Source organism: Lissotriton helveticus, chromosome 3_1 (genome assembly GCF_964261635.1).
Source record: "Lissotriton helveticus chromosome 3_1, aLisHel1.1, whole genome shotgun sequence".
Classification (NCBI taxonomy): domain Eukaryota; kingdom Metazoa; phylum Chordata; class Amphibia; order Caudata; family Salamandridae; genus Lissotriton; species Lissotriton helveticus.
In genome coordinates, this window is record NC_136061.1 from 2,032,986,881 (window position 1) to 2,033,003,803 (window position 16,923).

At 43.5% G+C, this 16,923-nt stretch overlaps 1 long non-coding RNA gene across 1 annotated transcript in view; it reads right to left on the minus strand.

Annotated features, from left to right (window-relative positions):
* Positions 1–324: 324 nt before the first annotated feature.
* Positions 325–16,923, minus strand: part of LOC144824079 (uncharacterized) — a 329,528-nt gene continuing 312,929 nt past the window's right edge. Inside the window, exons 2-4 of the long non-coding RNA XR_013608892.1 lie at positions 16,461–16,521; positions 9,741–9,797; positions 325–1,351 (exon numbers count right to left, since the gene is read on the minus strand). This is a non-coding gene — a long non-coding RNA (uncharacterized LOC144824079). The remainder of the gene's footprint in view (positions 1,352–9,740; positions 9,798–16,460; positions 16,522–16,923) is intronic.

Sequence of the window (16,923 nt, forward strand, 5' to 3'; positions counted from 1 at the left end):
CATGTGATCCAGCGGTACACCAACAACAGATACTCCACTATCATATACTCACCTGGGCCCATAAACTCACATTGGTTAAACAGCTGGGGCGTCATGTTTTATAAAGTTTCACATACTGTTTAGGATATTTATTCAATACCTCTGTTCAATTTTCATCTAACCCTTCACAGATCAAAAAGTTATTTCCTCTGGTCGATGGACCATTAGTTGAATCTAGTTGATGGTGATAATTAACATAAACTAACTGTTCTACACTTTAATTAAGTCACCACAGAATCAAGAACGTTTAAATCTTTATCTAAAATAGTAAATGCATGTGTACAATCTCAATACAGTGCGGTCACCATCATTCATAGGAGAGAATATTCAATTAATAAACACAATGCATTTATATCTGACTCACGCAATAATTAATGCCGAAAAGAGAGAGGACAGAGAGAAGAAGAGCAAGAACATTAGCAAATAACAGAAATGTATAATTACCAAGGATGGTGTGGAAGACCAACCCCCTCGCCAAAGGGCTGGTAGGGGTCCCCTGAGATAGATTCAGGAGACAAAGACTTCAGGACAAGAATCAGGAGAGGATAGGTGACCTCTCTAAGAAACCGAGGGTTGCACCGCACCCCTCTCTGACACTTTCTTCCTCCTCGAGATTCTTCCGCAATCTTCAGTTCTAACCCAATTACATTAGGGTAGAACATTTCTGCTTCAGATTCTGCTATCAGCTCTTCATCAGCAATTCAGCATCTCACAGCATTCAACTTCTCTGCCTGACGGCAAGGCTTCATCATCTGCATTCAGCAATTCTCCATCTCCCACACCACAACTAACTAAAGCTATCTTAATTATACCTTTCGTTCCGCATGATCCACCAATTAACTCCTTCGACGCTCATGACGAGCCCAGCTCGTCATGGAGTTTCCATTGATTTCAATGGAAATTACATTGAAGATCCAAAATAGCCTTAGCATCCAAGTGGTTAATGTTTTAATATCAGGAAAATACGAAATTTGATTGGTCAGGCAAAGGGGGGTCTTCATCACACCATGCTTAGATGCTTACATGTCACAAGATTCAGTTAAACCATTGTCCGTAAACCCAACCCCTTATTTTTTATTCATAAACTTTATTCCCATGTGCTAAATGTAATGATATTGATACAATTATAACTTTAATATGAATAGTTTTCTTCATGGTTGAACTCTACGCCATCCTGTTCCAACGTTGTAACACTCGATCTTGGCTCCCTTTCAACTGCTTTGTCATGGCCTTCATGGCTTCACTCAGTGGGCATGCGCAGACTTTGCAACACTCAGCTCATTCAGTTATGCGAAAAAGGCCCAAATACGCACTAATGATAAAAGTCAAAAGACAGGTGTTAATTTCTCCGATAAAGTGTTTGCACTATATACCACCCACCTCTACTCTATCCCATTTTTTTATTTACACATATCCCCGCATTAGCATTAGTAAAATAGCTTGCTTTTATTTCAGATAAGCAGGTGCCATGCATGCGAGTCTTCAAGATGCCATGTTAATAGCTTCTGCTCATGCGCCAGAAATTCCCTCATGCACCTTTTCCACGACATGAGCTCTGATGTTCATTGCTGGCCACCCTGCCACCTTTCGATGATGTTAACCTAACCATCATTGTTGTAAGATTAATACTTCTAAACGCAAGCAACCTTATATGTTTTTACTAATTTTCTTATTATTGGATTTTTCGGATGCGATACATTCATGTTATTTAAAGCCCTGAAGAATTCTCTTCGGAGATGAAATGCATTGGCTAATGGTACAATGGATTTTGTGAATATTGGGTTTTAATGATTGCACCCATCTATACTACTATTATAAAGAGAGAACACACACCTTTGAGCCAGGTAAACTCGGGAACCACAGCGTCAATCCACACACCCGACACATTGTAGAAATTGTCAGGGTGTGCAGATGGACATAGGCTATAAAAAAATAAAAATAAAACGTACATTTAAAAATATAACTTTTAAAAATAATTAGTGCCCTGAAAGTAGCGCCGGCCGCGACGCTGCTCTGGCCGCGACGTAGCGCTGGCCGGGACGTGCGTGATGATGATGAGGAGGAGCGGCGGACATGGAGCGGCGGTGAAGTGAGGAACGTGGGTAGAAGCGGCGGCTCAGGTGCGTCATGGCGAAGAGGAGCGGCGGTGAAGTGAAGATCCGGGAAGGAGCAGCAGCTCAGGTAAAGTAAAGTAAAATTGAAATCAGGGCGGGAGGGGGTCGGGGCGGGAGGGAGTCGGGGCGTGCACAGAGGGACAAGCGGGAGGAGTGGGGGCAGGAGGGAGTTGGGGCGGGAGGGGGTCGGGGCGGGAGCGGGTGTACTGCCCTCAGCCCCTTTCTGCCCCAGGCAACGCTGGGGCGGGCTGCTAGTTTTTCAATAAAGAGAATAATTCTGATTACAAAGAACAATCTGGACCGGTCATTCTTCTTCAAGTCGTCATGGACAATTTGACTTTATTTGAATTAAGAAAGATACTTTAACTTGGTGTGTGCTTATTCCATTATTTTCTATTTGTTTTTGGGATTCTTCCCAATAGGAAATGCAGAGGGGTGCACTTTCTGGTTTTCAAGCACCACCACCAAATTAGCCAGCCATTTGTATTGATAGGTGCGGCCTATTGCCTCAACCCTCTTTGTGTGTGTTTTTCCTCCAAGCATTAACTCGTCATCCTACATAGATGTAGTTGACGTGTGCGCAAAATAGATTTCCCGTTTAAAGCGGTATTAGTCCTTCAATGTTATCTGTGTTAGTACATACATAGGCAAGCTTCACTAACCCAAAAATGTTCATGTGGTTGCGTATTAGTTTCCACAAAACTTTATTGATAATTTGTTAGTGAGTTAAACAAGCTGATTGCTTCCGAGCAAGTCTCTTTTCTGATCCCTTACCACTAGTGATTTGTATTTGCTGATACTGTGGGACCCATGTATTAATAATGATACTCTGGGAATATGGTGACTCAGATATTGGCTTGCTCTAACCAAACTGCTGAGATTTTATGCCCTGATGTTCTAATATTTGTCGTTTTGCCATTTTCAAGATAATGAGTACTATTTCAGGATTTGCATTATATGCAAATGTTTTATGATTTATGTCATTTTGGTCCTTACAAAACACTGTGACTACTACTCAATATTCCTAAATGTAATTCCACCTCTGCTAGCATTAGGCTTCTTCATTGGCTTCCTACACAATAACAGGTGCAATTCAAGGCACTTTGTCTGGTTCACAAGGCATTGTATAGAGGGGTGTCATGGATATGCAGAAACTGTTTCTCTGGTACTCTCTCACACGGAATCTTAGATCAACTAACACTGGTCTGGTTCAGAATCCCAAAATTCGCAGGCAAAGATGGGGAGGCAGGAGCCTATCCCACTGTGCTGCTAAATTGTGGAACAAGCTGTCGGCCACCATTAGGCTACAGACAAATAGGCTACAATTCAGGAAAATGATTAAGACTGGCTGTTTTCCCCCAAATAAGTTTTACGACTGACCTGAAAAACACACTGTACACTCCCTTAGCTCCAAGACGCCTCGGCATTCAAGCACTTTATAAAACATTTACTTACTAACAGCCCGAACAACACCCAGTAACTCCAAAAGGTTCAGGAATTTTGACAAAGGTCTAGAACACCTGTTTTAAATTACCCTTCGTAACACTTGTCACCAGTATTTTAATGAACATCAACCTCTCCATACATACGTGCACTCTTTTATTTATCTGTATCAATGGAGAACAAGTAACAGAAGTAATTTTTAGATCTAAATTCCCATACTGTTTTACTACGCCTCAACTAGATTTTTATTTATTTTATTTATTTATTTGTGTGTTTTATAGAGCGCGAACATGACCCGTGAGGGTATCAGAGCGCTTTACACGGTATACATTGTTGAGCAAACAAAAGATTAAGGTGCAGGGACAAACAGATCAAACGTTACACGGTATACATTGTTGAGCAAAAAGATTAAGGTGCAGGGACAAACAGATCCACACGAATGGTTGCGCTCATTGTCATAGACAGAAACAAAAGCAAGGTACCAAATGTATTCTATTGATTTAGTTGCCATCTGTACAAGAAACATTTGTGGCTCATTATCCCAGAATACTATTTAATCACTTCCTCAGCACCATACTTACTACCAATAAATGTTTTACAGCTACCCGACTCTCCATAGGTAACACTGTCAACAATAAATTGAAAATTCAGAAAACTCATCACAAGAACTTTTCAGTGTGGTAAAATCGTTCATGAAGCCACCTTCTCCTCAAGTAAGCTTTTGTTGCAGGGATTCTGCTCCTACACAGAACTGTGCACAGAGACCCAGGACCTCAGTGAATTGTGGTGTACCAAAAACTCACCTCAGTACCTAGAAACCCTAACCGACTAGCATCAGTGTCACATTAGCTCTTTGTCCTATAGCAAAGGAACCAATGATAAGACAACCCAGAACATGCGACTTAGGTTATACTCAGGAATGGTGGGAAGCAAGAACACTCTATCGTTATACTCTCATACCAGTCCACAACAGGAGTAAAAAAGAGACACAGGAAAGGTTAAAATATTAATTTTAACACGTGCTCTAAGATGCAGTATCTTTGCTAACATAAACAGACATATGATTAGAAATAATATGATCAGCATTGTTACAACTCCATAAAACCCAAAAGGAGAAATCATATTACAATGATGGGGAAAACAGGTCTTATAGCGCCTAGTATATCACCCTCCCTAGCAAAGAACTATGGGCCAGATGTAGGAGCCATTTACCGACCGGTAACGGCCGATTTCGGCCGTTACCAACCGGTAAATGGGTTTTTGAGATGTAGGGGCACATTTTTACAGAATCGGTAAATTTACCGATTCGGTAAATTTACCGATTCTGTAAAATACCAAATCGGTATTTTTACCGATTCGGTAAATCTCAGATGTAGGTGGGACTCTTCTGAGTCCCAAAGGCCCTACAAAATCGGTATTTTACCACCCAATCCAATTGGGTGTTAAAATACCGAATTCAGGTGTGCATGCACATGTGTGCATGCACACCTATGCCATGTGACAGACAGACATGCCCTTAGGGCAAGTCTGTGTGCCACATGGCGCACATGTCAATTTTTGGGGTGCCAGAGGGTGTCAAAGTGACACCCCCTGCACCCTTGCAGAATTCGGTATTTACCGATTCGGTAATTACCGAATCGGTATTTCCCATTGATTCCTATAGGCTTCACAGCCCATAGGAATCAATAGGAAATACCGATTCGGTATTTACCGAATCGGTAAATACCCAATATTACCGAATCGGTAATTCCACATCAGGAATTACCTACATCTCCCCCCTCTATTTTACCACTTCTTAAACACTGAATCGGTAAAATTCGGTATTTAAGAAGTAGTAAAATAGATTTACCTACATCTAGCCCTATGTCTTATAAAATATAGAAGGTCTCTTAGGCTTGTGTGGGGGACCCCATACCTCCAAGATCAGCAGGAGTAAATCAAATCAGGATCTGCAAAAGATCTCTGTCTCTCTGGAAAACGAAATTCTTCCAAGTGCCTGAAATCGTGCCTACAGTGCAATATTAAAGGCGCCAGAATCTCAGCTGCATGTATGTTATGTCTAAAACGTGAGCCGATCAGCCCGAACAACAGCTACCTTGATATGATATCCTTGCAGGCTTTAGCACTCACTGTGCAGACTAGGGTTGAGATGTAAGTCTAGGGATGCTGAAAATAAGCCTTTCTCATGTGAAGTATTTCACGCAGCCTAACTTACAATAACAGCTATATGCAGTGTTGTGTGCAAAAAGCAGCAAAAGGTAAAATGGCGTATAACCTTCTAATAAGCCTATGCTAACATAGCAATGTGTGCAAACAAGGCCCAGCCCTCACTACACTTTCTCGACTTTGGAACTTGATGTAATATGTTTGCAAATTATTTTCAATAGAAAGTTAATAACATCTGTGCTTCTGTGCCTAAGGCTGGGTCCTCAATCGCTAATGCTGCTTCCACCTCCCAAACACAGACAAATAGAAATTTGTCATCCTTCACTGAAATTACAACAGAGGATATTACTAGTCTTCTTAACTCAATTAAATCATGGTCCGCTTTAGATATCGCACTTCTTAACATCCTTTTTAAAGGTGGAAATTGTATTTGTCTCGCCATGGCTAAAATACTCAATCACTCTTTGGAGGCAGGTGAAGTGACCCGGGCTTTGAAACATGCCATGCTGAAGCTACTTTTAAAAAAACAACTTTGGATCCTTCACTATCTGAAAGTTATAGGACAATCGCACCTCTTCCATGTATTAGTAAAATTCTAGAAATGTTTGTTAAAAAAAGAGCTTTCTACATTTCTGGAAGATCAGGGACTCCTACATCCTACCCAAACAGGCTTTCAAGCAGAAAACAACATGAAAAACAGCTATGTTAGCCGTGACCGAGGAGTTCAAAGGAGTCTTAGGGCCATATGTATCAAGCCAAATTGACTTCGCAAACGCCGAAATTCGCAGAATATCGGTGTTTGCAAATGCAATTTGGACTAATGGTATGCATCAAGCAAATCTGCTTGAGAAATTAGGAATCGCAAAATATGCGATTCCTTATCTTGCGATTGCATTTAAGGAATCGTCAATTTTCTAGTTGGTGGTAAGTTGCGAATTCCTTTCAAAATGCATATTTTTTCTTTTTTCAAAGTACCATGTGACGCACATACATGCCCTTAGGGCATGTATGTGCGCCACATGTGCACCCATGCAGTTTCCAGGGGTGCAACAGGGTGTCTTTTGGACGCTCTGCACCCTTGAAAATATTAGCAAATTGCGATTCGCACATTTCCCCTGGCCCATAGAAATGAATGGGAAATTATTCCTTAATTGCGATTAGCAATTTGCTAATCGCAATTAAGGAATTTTTAGAAATCGCTAAAAAGAAGCGATTTTCTACATACATACCATTTTGCGATTTCTAAATAGCGATTCCTTAAAAATCGCTATTTAGGAATTGCAAAACGGAATGTTGATACATATGGCCCTTAGACACATGCAGCGGTCATCTTCTTAGACCTAAGTACCACGTTTGATGCCGTGTCCCACCTAGTTCTTATTAGAAGACTGGGGGAAGTAGAAGTTGACAGTATACCCTTAAGTGGTTGACTTCTTTTCTAATGAATAGAAGCTTCCAAGTGAGCAAGGAAACTTTTTGTTCTGATTCTTTATCATTGGAATACATGGTTCCTCAGGGATCCTCATTAAGCCCCCACTCTGTTTATTGTCTATGTACAACCTTTGGCAGACATTATAATGGGGTATGGGTTTTCCACAGTGTCCTAGGCTGATGACACTCAAATTGACATTTCCTTAACATCTGATACAGCCCTACTTTCCTCCAAACAAAACGCCTATCTAAATAACATTACTCACTGGATTTCAAGTAGCAATTTGAAAGTCAATGGAGACAATAGGCAGTAGGAAATGTCGCTACACTCTGGTCAGAACTCCATTGCCCCAACTCTCTCCCCTAAAACCGAATTCAAAAGTTTGGGCTTCTGGATAGACAGCTTACCACAGAGGTCCAAGTGAGGAAACTTGCCGCCTCTTGTTTAGGCCTTCTTCATGCCCTGAAATGTTTTTGAGTTGGCTTCCCCTTGCTATATGAAGAACCGTGGCCCAAGGTCTTATCCTGTCACATCCCAACTACGGTAATTCAGTCTATTTAAGGAGCTCTTCGTATGTGATCAAGTGGCTGCAGCTAGTCCAGAATGCTGCAGCGCACATTGCTGAAAATTGCAAAAACACCATTCGGCTTCCTCTGCTCTTGTAACCTTCCATTTGTTACCAGTATGCAAAATAATTCAATTCAAATCCCTCTGTCTGGCCAGTAAAATGATGCACAGCGAAAGCCCTTCCTTAATCTATAAACTGCTAACTCCCTACATCCCCAAAAAGACCTTTGCACTCTATGGATCAGAAGCTTTTTGTAGTTCCCACATTTAAGAAAGTTAGAAATGAGGGCATACTTTTGCCTATTTGGCAGCTAAACTTTGGAATGCCCTGCCTCTGTCACTTAGAATGACCAAGGAAGAAATCAGATTTAGGAAGCTTCTTAAAGGTCACCTCTTCTGAAGAGCTCCTATTGCCTTAGCTGGAGGTAGGACATGACTTCAGCGTTGGGAAACCCATTGGGTAGCCATGCGCTTTATAAATGTCTAGCTTAGCATAGCATAAATATCCTTTTCCTTCAAATTTATAATCTCTGCAGGATTATTGGCTTTAAAAAAAATAGATTTTGTACAGAGCAATAACAGTTAACTTGAATATTTTTTAGGGGTTTAACTACTCCATCGTTTAGTACAGCTTGTTACAGGAATTCCTAAGCATCCAGCCATTACGTCATACCAAAAATGAATCAAAACCTGTGATTATATAAATAACACATAGATTGTAGCAGATGTCTCTCTACCAGAAGCAAACCAAAGTTTACGGAGTATACTGACTCGTAGGTATTAACTTACTGTACAAGAGCGACCTTTCCCTTCCCGCACTGTGTAAACCAGGACTCATCCTCACAGAAACTCACTAATGGTCCAAAGTCACAAGTCAAATAAAAGGTTTGTGCAGCTGGCATCATCACAGGATGCCATAAACAGCGACAAATCGGAACCTATAATCAATGATACAGTAACCAAATTACATGTCTGAGTGTAGTTTTAAACATGTCACAGTATACGTAACTACCACGCCCTAAGTATTAAGAACAGCTTACCCAGGTCAAAAAGGAAGATCATCATGGACTCATTCTGTAGTCATCGATGACTTCAGCTGAGCTATTCCAGTAATACTGGGAAAGTCATCCTAAGCCACCCTGAAGTATGTGTATAAGATGAAATATTTAAATGTGAAGACTGTAGAGTGATCACAGACACTACTCTAGGATTGCTTCCACATTACGACAGTGGACAGCGTGTGATGATCTTGTACTACTGTAGGATGATCCCATGATGATTTCGGGATTAGGCTGGATTACTCGAGGATGGGTCCCTGATTACTTCACTGGAAAACATGTGATGATCACTTACTACTACAGGATGCCTCTTTTATTTTGTACATGCCAAATATGTTTAACTACTGGTGTTCCGCTCCAGGTTTAGTATGGGTATCTTCAAGCAACTCTTTCCAGTGAGAACATTTTTGTAGCAAAGACGGGCTGCAATGTTTCCACTGTGTCTGATTAAATTTGTTAATCAGACAGAGTAGAAATTAGCATTAAAGTGGGCAGCAGGCACCCCTCAGGGCGCGTGGGGTACCTCAGGAGTGGGGAGGAGTGCTGTTTGGCTGGGGACTAGGAGGGGCAGTCTGAGTCGTCTACTGCCACCCCCGCTGCACGTGGGCAGAGAGGGTCAGCAGGGGACCTCCCTGGTGCAGGCACTGACGAGCACTTTGGATCTTCCTCAGCAGGAGCAGCCCAAGAGTTCAGTGACGCCTCTCTGCCGCATGGATGTGTGTAGTGATGCGGCGGAGGTGTTTCAGGGCCTGCTGCTCGATTTGTCCAGCACCCACAAGCAGGCCCTGACTGCAATTCAGGCAGAGGGTTGGAGCAGGCCAATGAGCTTTTTCAGTTTGCCGATTTGGGTGTTTGGTAACAATGGAGCAGGTCATAATACATGAGACAGTAGTAAGGGGATTGTTGCAGCAGGATTCTTACCCAGGTTTTTCTCTTATCAATCTTAAGAATCCTTGGTCGACTTGACCGTCTGGTCTGCTAAGAAGTGTGAAGAGAAGAACAACAGGTTCATAATAACTTTAGAAACAACCAATTAAATCCAACTCAAGAACCACTGACTACTGAATAAACTTTTAGGGGTTTTATTACAAAGCCAAAAATAACTGAACATACAGGCACCTCAGGATGAGGTTGAGAAAATAAACGGGTACTTATACAAACATAATCCTACGCAAAAGTCTCATACAACTTAAGATGATGATTTAAGTAATCTCTAAAAGCATTAGACAAATGATGACTGTCCCTGCTTGAAGCTTTGACTGCATTTGATCAAAGGAAAGAAAAGGCAGTTAATCTGTCCCTACACTAACACTAAAGTAGCATCCCTACTTAGCATCATCCCCAGGCAAGAGAATAAGGTGTCAGCCGTGAAGACTTCCTAAGAAGTACATTCACTTTTCCATAGGTAAGTAGCCTAGCTACTGAGCTCGTTCTAAGATGCTCCTTCTATTCTCCTGCCTAGCTCCCACTAAAAACCCAAAACCCTACTCCATCTGACCTGGCTGTAAGAACTCTGACAACAGTCTCTCCTCCCTCGGGGCACTTTCCCTAATACAAAATCCCAAAACATTAAACACGCCCTAAACACACCCCTTCGGCAGGTCTCCAGGCTGTGCTTTTCCATCAAAACCATGTTGTCTTCCAAATACCGATGGTGTGTCCTTGGGTCCCAGGCACCTTCTCCACCAAAAGTATCTTTCCTGCATTCCAGTATCTTCCCACATCTCTCGCTACTACCATCCTTACTCCTAAAACAAAGAGTCATTCTGCCTAACTAAACGTGTGCCCTTGCACCTGAAACAGAAAGCCTGTGAACGTATTAGCCTTGTACACACACAGATCTGCAATGCAAAAATTTGACTAAGAAAGGAGCCGTCCCAAGGAGAAATACATTTTCAGGCCTACATTTTCTTCGACAAGCTAAGAACCACAGTTAGGCCTATTACTAATACTTTCATACAGTTAGGCCTTTACACATCTTAAACACATTTCTAGACTACATTATCAACATTAGATTCAAAAGCATGTTAATGCATTACAATTTACTCACAATAAGCAACCCTACTTTTGCAACTTTTAACATGGTGCACGTTTAAACCTAATGCAACATTTTATATGTGAAGCAATAATTTCTACATTAGTTAAGGCACTTTTGTTGTTAACACTACATTAGTTTCCAAATGACATGAAAATTCCTAAACATTTTACATAATTTTGGTTAATTACTACATTTCTAATGATCACACATTAATAAAAATCCTCTAAATATGCGGGGGCTGACTACCCATGATTATGACTCACTCCTACAATTTTCAAAATAAGGCGCTCTATCAGGGCCATGTCCCGGGGATGCTATAGATGTGATGCACAATGTTACAGTGCACTCAGCTTTGAGGTCAGAGCTCCTGGGTACTCAGGAGGACGGAGTAGGGGGTACCAGGGCCAGACAGCATGTGGTTCAGGAGACAGGGCTTTATCAGGTGGCCATCTCACAGGGGTTTGGTTGGTCATCTCACCTGGAGACAGTATCTGGGGCAGTGCCTGGCACCGTGGCAAGGACTGTGCCCTGACTGGGGCCCGAGGCTTTTCAGAATGGAGGGCCTTGCTGATGGGTGTGGTGCTATGATGGGCAGCTGTGTGTTAGGGTGCAAGCAGGGCAGTACCAGTGTAACTTCAGCCAGGGCTTTCAGGAAGGTTCCCCAGCAGAAGCAGCATCAGAGAAGCTGAGAAGGTCTGGTGTGGCCTTGCCACCCCAGCACAAAGCAGAGCGTTTGTCAGTGCCCCCTGCTCTGGGACAGCAGTGGACCGATCGTGGGAGCATCAAGGATTAGTCCATACGCCCACCTTGCAGGACTTACATTTTTCTCAAGACTTATTTGATGCACAGTTTGGTGATGGTGGTGTCGGTGATAGGGAAGTGCTGGGGACCAGTATAGATTTAGGAAGTTTGAGTGAAGAGCCTGAATGGGAGTTTGATTATGTTGAGGATGAGGTGGAGATTATGGAGGAGGATGAAGGTGAGAGTGCATGGTGGGAGATGCCGCAAGAGGTGCAACAGTGTGGGCTATGCTAAATGGAGGGGTAAATTTGGTGTTTTGCAGTCCGGAGTGGAGAGAGTAGCAAATTTAGCAGTCAGCCAGAAGAAGGCAAGTACGACATCAGGACGGACAGCTTCAGTGCAGGCCACAACCTTTAGGCCAGGTAAGGCATCCAGCAAGGCAGCTGCGCAAAAAGTGTGAAGGTGGGGTGCAGGCTGTGGGGACATCGGTGCAGGCGCTCGGGGACGGTGGACCTCGTTTGGTAAAAGGTAGGTGTGTGCAGGATCAAGGGACAGGAATGGATGGGGTGAGAAAACGGAGACTTCATGGGTGTCCACTGGGGAGGGCGACAAGGGAGTCGAGGAGAAAAAAGAAAGTAAAATGAGAGCAAGAAATTGCCTTACATGGGGATTACTAAGGGATTACTAAGCCACTAGGTGCGCATTTGGTGACAGTGACTAAGAAGCGTATTTGGATTGAGGAATATGTGGAGCTGTGTAAGCTTCTACATAGGGAGGTGCTCGTCAGAGTAGGGTCCAAAAAGGAGGAGTACGAGCTATCTCGTAGACCAAGGGTACCAGTTAATAGAAAACAGGACAGCAGCCTTCGTGATATACGCAACCGTTTACTGTGAGAAATTCCCGGAAAGGTGTGTGGCGCTAGTTAAGTATTTGTCCGTGGTGAAAAATGCGCAGGTCACGTTTGGAGGTGGGTTTATGTTAGGTACGATGAGGAGTTCAGGGCTCGCCTCACGGATGAAAGGATGGATTGTGGGGCCTGTTGGATAATTAGTTGTTTTTGCAGACTATGACTCCTGAGCGGCCAGCCCCATCAACTTATACAGCATGAGGCTGGCTGGTCATTTACAAGCCTTTTCAAGTGCGTACCACCCCAGTGGGGTGGGTGTGGCCGCAGGGGGCAGGTGGGAAGCGGAGGCACTTGGTAATTCTATTGCAGGGGGAATGTGTTCTTACCTAACATGACCCTCAGGGGGTAATTAGCCTACAAGGCGCAAATGCCAGTCAGTGGTCTGGGGCAGGAGAGTGAGGGAGTGGCAGGGGGAGGGGTGAATCCTATGGGGAAAGGCACATATACCAGGTAAGGTGGATAGGTTGAGTAATTGGCTTGGCTTGTTGGGCTCCAAGCAGGAGAAGGATTTGTTGCTACCAAGTTTTCCATTGGAGTTTTGTTTATGCTATGGTTGTCCTAAGGTGAGGCAATGGACGGACAACTTACTGTCAGTGGCAGGGCATGAGGAACTATTATGGAGCTACTATGGAGTAAGCTGATGAAAGGGGTGCAGGGAGGAAGGCCCCTTTTCACATTGGCTGTTGGAGCATTTGCGTGTGTCACCAATTGGTGTTGTCCCCAAGAAGGACCCTGGTGAGTTTCGTCTGATTCACCATCTGTCATGAGGGATTGTCAGTCAATGACCTCATTCCAACACATTACAGCAGGGTACATTGTACCTCAGTGGATGCAGCAGTCCAGCTGGTGATTGGGGCAGGACAGGGGCCATTGATGGCAAAATGCGATGTGAAGTCAGCTTTTTTTTGTTGCCGGTTCAACCTGAGGACTATGAGTTGGGGAACAGTTTTTTTATGGACAAGGCTTTGCCAATGGGTTGTTTGGTGTCCTATTCTTTGTTTGAATCTTTCAGCACTTTTCTGCAGAAGATATTTATGTATATAGCAGGTAAGAAGGTCATGGCCCACTACCTTGATGATTTTTTCATGGTCAGCAATTCTCATTCGCAATTTCGTTAGAGCAGTTTGAGTTTGTTTTGGGCATTGATGGATGACCTGGGTGTGCTTTTGGCACCGGAAAAGACAGTGAGTCTGAAGTGAGTCCTTATGTTTTTGGGCTTTGAGCTTGATTCATTCAAAATGGCAATCAGACTGCCAGAGTATAAGAAGCGTACTTTTTTTGAATTGCTGGAGAGGATGTTGGAAAAATCGAAGGTCCTGGTCAAGGGCATCCACGTCCTGCTGGGCCATTTGAATTTTTCATGTAGGGTAGTGAAAGCTGGAAGAGCCTTTTGCAGGTGACTTGTTCGGCTCTAGAGGCCATATCCCTCCCACACCACAGGGTGCACCTCAAAGTGGGAGTTAAGGAAGATTTGCATTTATGGAAGACATTTCCAGGTGACTGCAATGGTATTCCCATGGTTGGAGTGGGGGAACAGATGAAGTAGGTGGCCATGGTTTTCACATCTTTTGGCAAGGCCGATGGTGTGCAGCAGAATGGCCAGAAACATGGAAGAGAGGGGAGTCGAAGTATCACCTTCTTAGAATTTTTTCCATTGCTGGTCGCTGTGTGCCTGTCGGATGTTAATTTGCAAATAAGATTCAATGTGGACAACATGTCTGTGTTCAGCATTGTTAATTGCCAATGAGCTCGGGATCCTCAGTATGGCAGTTGCTCCGAGTTTTAGTTTTGGAGTGCTTGCGAGTGAACTTCATCTACAAGGTGCGTCATGTTCCGGTGTCGAACAATGAGATTGCTGACACCCTTTCTCATTTTCAGTGGCCGTGGTTTCATGGACTGGTACCATGGGCGACGAGAAAAATACAGTGATGCTGAATCACTTGTGGGCTGTGGGAGAGAGCGTGTGATGCATCTTATGCATGGTTCTTTGTCGATTATGCATAGCAGGCATACGGGCTGGCATGGGAGGAGTTTATGCAGTCAGTTGCCTTTCAGCATAGCAGTGCGGATGGAGGCCATGCTCGTCGAAATGACGTGGTGCATTTGTTTTGTCTCTAGTAAAGTTTTGTCAGTGGTTACGGTAGCGGGTAAGTTGGCTAGGGAGGTGTTTTTCTGGGAACTATTTTGGGGCTATGAACCGTCCTGGGGGAAATGAGTAAGAGGATTCTGCATGGTGGGACCAGACAGAGGGGCGTGGGCATTCAGGTATGGCGTCCCATTACGCTGGATATTTTAAAGCAGCAGATTGATATCCTGCCACAGGTGTGCAGAGATGATTGGGAAATGTTACGCTTTTCTGTAATCATGGTATGGCTGTTTTTTGGGTCATTTCAGGGTACAGAGGTGGTAGACACTAAGATGCAGGTGGGGATTCACTATCACAATGTAAAAATGCTGTTGGGAGTGGTGCAAGTGTGGATTCCAAAGTCAAAAATCAATCAATCGGGCAGGGGCATCTGTGCCACCATGAGAGTGTATCTGGACACACAGGTTTGTCCTCGGGATTTGTGGGGAAATTTGTCAAGGACGAGGTGCGTTTATCAGCACCTCAGGTGCTGGGAGTTTTGAGGAAAAGCTGTGGGGAGACTGGGTTATAGGACTCTTAATTTTGGCACCCATTCCTTTAGGATTGAGATGGCAATGGAGGTGGAATGCAGGGGTTTGACGGTGGTGGAGATCAAGCAGCAGGGACGGGGGCAGTCAATTGTTACCAGCGCTACGTGTGATTTGGTTGGGTGTTACACAAGGTGCTTTAATCATGTTTCTTTTCTCCTTGGTTGCATTGCAGGCCCTAGCAGAGGGCACATTGAGGTGTGGATATGTGGCCACTCTTTTGTGGCAGTGAGACATGCTAATACCAGAAAAGGAGGTCGCCAGTTGGGACTGCCTGATAAGGTGGTTCAACTCAGATGGTTTAGCACAGGAGGCATGAGGTGGTATGAACTGTTACCCAAATTAAATTCTCTGGTAGAGGGATGCCCTGTACTGATGTTTTCATTGTGCACCTGGGAGAAACCTACCTTGTGAGACTTAAGAGCCTGCGCTGGTAAAGAACATGGATTGACATTTGTTGCAGATAAAAGAGTGGTGGGCCGGGACAACTGTGGTTTTAACTGAATTGATGCCAAGAAGGGTTTAGAGGGGTGCCACGCAACCAGGTGCGATTGACAGGGATAGGCGTATAGGTGATAGGGAATTGTGAACATTTGGAAAACTGGAAGGCATGGTATTTTTAGAGCATTCTAATGTCAGGTATGATGCTGTGGTATTTTTCCATCCTGATATGGTGCATTTGTCCATCTTTGGCCTCGAGATTTATTTGATGCAGGGCAGAAATGTTTTAGCAGGATTGTGTCATGAATCTCCAATTTAGTCTCCCCTGGTCAGATTCGAACCCTCTGTCCCACCATTCTTATGGCATTTTGGTCCATTAAAAAACCCACCCCTTTCCCGTGCACCCGCACGTCCTGTTATCAGTATGTGGTAATGTGATGTTTTTCTACTGTTGTACATGTTTTCTGCAATTGTTATTGGTAAGGCGCCTAATATGTTATACAGTTTCCCTGTATTAAATCCTAGACTTATAGTACTGAGGGTTTGATTCATGTTTATAGTACCGAGGGTTTGATTCACGTTCTGTAACTTTCACTTGAATTGCCTGAGAACCGTCTTCAATGTTGGCTGCTGCAATGCCCTGAAAGCGTTTAGACATGTATCACGCTAGCCGCGCTTAGCTCTCAGTTTGCGTCGGCTAAAGTGTAAAAGAGTGCACGTTACTTCTAGAGCGTTCTGGGTGCGGCCTACTATTTAAACCGCACCCGGCTTTCCAGAAGACGCTTTGCCTTCCACCTGACTCGAGGAAGGATCACGTCTGGAAACTCTCCGAGGCACTTACCTCTTTGAAGATCCTGAAGCAGATAGAAGTTATCTCTATGGACTTTCCTCCATCAAGAATCCTGCAAAGAAAAGAAGAAAACAAGTTAAGTGCAACCTTGCTTTTATTTTTAGGCGCCCAACGCAAGAAAGACTCGAACAATTTTGGAGCACTTATTTCCTTGCAGCACGACTGGAAAGAAGTAATCAAGGACATTTTAGATCCTGGCATCTCAAGAAGTTATTGTGGTGTTAGGAATTTAGCAGTAATTTATTGTCTTTTACAGTATTTTCTTGGCAGAAATTGTATGTTATTTAGAAAGGCCTCAAGGAAAGTGAGGTCATAGTGCATATTGTATTTCTCCCTGTGTTATTTTGTTTTCTTAAAAAGAGCAGGCCAAGAATTAAGAGCTTGCAGAACCCCTTTATTAGAAATTAACGAAACAGTTACAAGTAAGTTTATTCTAGGAAGCTTCATGAATGTA